The sequence below is a fragment of the Quercus robur genome, chromosome 8, assembly GCF_932294415.1.
Source record: "Quercus robur chromosome 8, dhQueRobu3.1, whole genome shotgun sequence".
Lineage (NCBI taxonomy): Eukaryota > Viridiplantae > Streptophyta > Magnoliopsida > Fagales > Fagaceae > Quercus > Quercus robur.
In genome coordinates this window covers 64,535,628-64,540,966 of record NC_065541.1, presented here as the reverse complement: position 1 = coordinate 64,540,966, position 5,339 = coordinate 64,535,628, and the positions used below count along the sequence as shown (strand labels likewise).

General features: G+C 35.7%; 1 pseudogene; it reads left to right on the top strand.

Annotated features, from left to right (window-relative positions):
- Positions 1-1,268: 1,268 nt before the first annotated feature.
- LOC126697685 (60S acidic ribosomal protein P0-like) lies at positions 1,269-3,546 on the top strand (annotated as a pseudogene).
- Positions 3,547-5,339: the final 1,793 nt, after the last annotated feature.

The window sequence follows — 5,339 nt, the reverse complement described above, 5'->3', positions numbered from 1 at the left end:
CCGACATCTCCTTCCCCAAAATCAAAACCCAAAAACCCAAAACTCAGATGCTGCCGGTGTCATCGAGGAAGCTATGAGCAAAAACCCTCTCCTTCCCCAAAATCAAAACCCGAAAACCCAAAACTCAGATGCCGCCGATGTCATCGAGGAAGCTATGAGCAATCTAACGCAGCCTCTGAAGCAGGTTTTGGAATTTTCTTTTTGTGGGTATTGTCGAATATTGCTAAATGACTGAAATATTTGTTTTGGGTTTGTCTTTATTTTCTATTTCTATTTTCGTTTGTGGAATGCAAATTATGTCTTTGATGAAATGCTTCAATGAACTGTCTATGAGTTTTTGTCATATTTGCTGTGTTTGCACTGTGTTTGAGATATTTTCCAACCATTGTATAAAGTTGTTTTGATGCTTGAAAGTAGTGGTGGGATTAATTAAATTATATTATATTAAGAAATTTGTCTTCTTGAATCTTTGTTGACTGAGCATTGGTCTATATATTTGCTGGTCTGTGCGTATTGTGCCTGCACTGCATTGTTTGGTTTTGAAATATAGTTGGCTTATAATATATTATATGAGGTTAAAGCCTTTTTGTCTCTTACAGTTTATTGCTTGGCTGGGAATTATTTAATCTGTAGTGTGTTCGTATTGTGCTGCTCTTTTTCTGCAATTCGGTGATGAAGTCAAAGCAAATGTTTTATTTGCATCTCTTGGTAAGTGGTGATTGGTCATTGTAGTACATACACGACAGTATATGGTAAGGCAATGAATAACTACCTTAAGATTTTATGTTTCATACATTTTGTGGATAGTTGAGGATATTTAAGATTTAATTCTTCATTTTATTTTAAACTTAAGTTTGATTTCTATTTTTCATTAAGTAATTTAATGTTTCATCTTTATACAAAATAGGTTTCCCGTGCATCGCACGGGTTTAGCGACTAGTTGTATTGAATTGCATAAACTTATCTCTAACCCTGTTTACATATATATATACACACACTAAGTAACTAAATTCTGTTAGTTACATCACGTGTGAACACAACTAAAAGCTCTGCACATGTGTGAAAATACTTAATGCACTAAACTACTTGTAGCATTACATAATCCTGCCGTTTTACTAGGACTTGTGTCGTTTAACTCCTGACTTGATTTTCTAGACTTTGCTTCTGATCCCCCATTGAGCTACTCACAGGCCCAATTTACACCACAAGCCCACTAAAATTCCTAAACTAAGACCACCATTTAAAAACATCCTAACCGTCAGATATCCAAATCATCCTAAAAAACCGTAATCCAAACCTGGATGCTCTTTCATTTTCTGCAAGCCTCTCACCTCAGAAAAACCCCCCAAACCAAAAGCTCTCACTAGAATCGGAGGTTAAAGAGACGGCGCCGTTTCGCTGTCCGCCTTGACCGAGCACAGAGCTTCGTCTTGGCCCTCGATTTTGCTCATTTTCTCGAGGTTTTTTATTTTAACCTTTAAAAAAAAACCCAAAACATCATTCTTGTTCTTCATCTTCATCGTAACAATGGTGCGCACAAGCCATCAAAATCCGAGAAGAAGATCGCATACGACTCCAAGCTATGCCAGCTGTTGGACGAGTACAACCAGATCCTTATTGTGGCGGCCGACAACGTCGGATTCACCCAGCTACAGAGTATTCGCAAGGGTCTACGTGGCGACTCGGTGGTTCTCATGGGTAAAAACACCATGATGAAGAGGTCTATCAGGATCCATGCTGATAACACTGGCAACAATGCCTTCCTCAACCTCATTCCTCTCCTTGTCGTAAGTTTCGCTCTCTCTCTTTTTCATTTTTTGTTTGTTTCATTCATAGTTAAAAAATTGTGTTTTGTTTGTTTGTTTGTTTTTTTATTAGGGCAACGTGGGTCTGATTTTCACCAAGGGTGATTTGAAGGAGGTCAGTGAAGAGGTCGCCAAGTACAAGGTAAATTTTTTTACTTTTAATTAGACGTTTGGTTCCTTAGTTTTATTTATTTATTTATTTGAGTAGAAAATTAATTTATGAGCAAGCCCTTGTGAATCACATATATTTAACTATATATGCTTGTAATATTAAACAAGCCGAGTTCTGCATATCAATGATTAATGGAATTGATAGTGGATTACTTATTTTGTAGATAAGATATAAAATTAATATTTATAATTTATTGATAATATAGATTACCCATTTTGTTGTTAAGCTATAGCCTGTTAAAAATTATATAAATGGAACTATTTAGTGTAATTTTAACTATAAGGTAGTTATCTATCATAAGCATAGATGTGCAAAAAACTAACAACTTGTAAGTCGTGGTCTTTATTTTCTATATACAGAAAAGAATAAATTAATCAAGTAACTCTTGAATGAGCTTAAGTTATTGGTTGTTCCATTTAACCATTTGCTTAGTGAGCAAGGTGTTTGTTTTGTTTTTGTTATCCTTGAAATCTGAATAATTCTTTTTGAGGCTGAGGATGTCTTAGAATCATGTTCTAAATGCTTTATCCTATTATGAATTTTAACTAACTTGGTTGTAACAATTTTGAACTAAACAGGTTGGGGCACCTGCTCGTGTTGGTTTGGTAGCACCAATTGATGTTGTTGGCTCTCCGGGCAACACTGGTCTGGATCCATTGCAGACGTCCTTTTTCCAAGTTTGTAATCTTGTCTTAAAATTCATTTGGTTTTCTATTTGTGTGAAGCATGTGTCCTTATGCCATTATCTTTCAGGTTTTGAATATACCAACGAAGATTAATTAGGGAACTGTTGAAATTATAACCCCTGTTGAGCTTATTAAGAAGGGTGACAAGGTTGGGTCCTTTGAGGCTGCCCTCCTTGCAAAGCTTGGCATAAGGCCATTCTCTTATGGCCTTGTTGTTCTTCAAGTTTATGATGATGGGTCTGTCTTCAGCCGTGAAGTCCTTGATCTAACTGATGAGGACCTGATAGAGAAGTTCTTTGTTGGTGTCTCTAAGGTGACATCACTGTCGCTTGCTATCTCATATCCAACCCTAGCTGCTGCACCACACATGTTCACCAATGCCTACAAGAACGTTCTTGCAGTTGCTGTTGCTTCTGAGTATTCCTTCCCTCGGGCAGAGAAAGTTAAGGAGTACCTAAAGGTATTTGATTCTTCAGCATTAGTTAGGCTCTCACTTTTTCACATATAGTCAAGTCCCATCCTTTGTTCAATAGATTAATTGTTTTGAGTATAAATGCAGGATCCTAGCAAGTTTGCTGTTGCCGCTGCCCCTGTTGTAGCAGATTCTTCTGGTGGTGCCCCTGCTCCTGCTGCTGCTGCTGCCAAGGAGGAAGAGAAGAAGGAAGAGCCTGCTGAAGAGTCGGATGATGACATGGGTTTTAGTTTATTTGACTAAAACTTGTGTTAGTGGTGTTTATTTTTTGATGGTTTTACTTTAAAAATGTTATGTTTTTTTGGAGATTTTAAGTTTAATATGCCATTTTACTTAGGCTTGCAAAATATTTGCTCCAGTTGAGAGGAATTATTAATTTGGATGTCATTATGCAGCTTTGATTTTTTTCAAGGATGTGTTTAGTTGGTTTTATTTTAGAGTGTTTCTAGAGTTTGTGGTGGTTATTGACTTGTATGAGTTATTTCCCATCTATGTCACCCTTGTGAACCTAGATTTTTCCACATCTGTTTATTGGGAAAATCTATTTATTTCCCAATAGGATTGGTAGACAGTGCAAAATGCCTTAAAAGCACTATCCCCTGGCTAGTATGGGTCATTTAGGCAATAACTTGAAGGTGCCCAAATGGAAGAAGGCAGTCTAAAATAGAAATCTAGCATTTTTTACTTGCCCATTATTTTACACACCCCAACAACGGAAATAGAATAATATAATATCTGTCTTATAGTAATACTAAAAAATAATAACAAAAAAATTAGTCCTCTAATTTAGGATTGGATTCAAAATTCTCGGTGCCCTTTAAATATTCTGAGAATTTTGGATACTATGTCAAATCTCTAATAAATATTCAAATGAAAGAATCATAGTTATATTCAAATAAAAGAATCATAGTTATTTCAATAGAAAACAAAATATGTAAACACTATACTAGAATAGAAATATGCTTGTACTTTTAAAAAGTGGAAAAAGTATTCCATGAGATCTGACCCGAGGCTTATCATGACTAATCCTAGATAGTTTTGGGAAACATTACTGTTGACACTCTATTTTGCAACCCGTATTTAACCTCACATGGAGGATAAAATGGTAATTTTACATTGGAAATATGTATCTTGATTCTGGTCATTAGATCCTTAATCTCATTTCACCAAAATGATTTTGATGTTGTAACGATTAAATCGACTGGTCATGAGCCCTAATGAGACCATTAGATTGAAAGTTATCATCAAATCAAGTCTTAATGGTTGAGATGCACTATCACAAATTGAGTCTGACTATATGCGATTATAAACAATTGATTTCAATTGGTTATAAGTATAATCAATTTAAGATCGATGATGTGTCATAATTTGATTGGTTAGGACAACATTTTATGATAGGGTTGCACACATCTAATTAACTAGATAGTTAAACATTAATTATTCAATGAGTAATTTGTGCAATTATCTTTTAATTAAAGTAAATTTGGAACAAATTAAGTCTGAAATGGGAGTGATTGGAGCCATTTAATGTTAATTGGGAGCTAATTTGGGACCTATTGGTGTTAATTGTGCTGAAACCATTTTCTAACAAATGACCTCTGCTCACCATTTCATCGATATCTCTCAGAATATTTTGAATCTATGAATGAGATTAATCTTCCCAGAAACTAGACATCCAGGGCTTCAATTTGAGCACAAGAACGAGACAATTCCGATCAGAATTGAGTCAGATATGATTTTTCGAAATTGGCTCTACAAGCTGTTACAGCAGCTACGGGAAAACCGAATTTTGCCTTGCTCCTCACTCTCATAAATCTTTCCATTTAATGTATCAGATTTCCCCCAAGGCTAAAATGAGGTCTAGGTTCATGATTCTTTGTCAACCCTCATTAAATGACCTTCCATTCATATTTCCTCCACCATTACTATATAAACCCCCCATCTCCTTCATTCCAAGACAAAAAAAAAAACCCCCCTCTCTTCTCTTTTCTTGAATTCTAGTGAAGTTGAATAGTCTTGTTATATCTTGGTCTTCCTGAGACTCAAGGTATTGAGTGAGACTCACTCTCCCTCTCCTAGATCTTCTTTTCCTCCACCCTTAGGACCTCCATCAAGAGTCCCCTCCTCCACCATATGAATCTTGCATGAAGGTATAATCTATTTTCCTAACTGTTTGTTTATGTTACCATGATGAGAATTTAAGA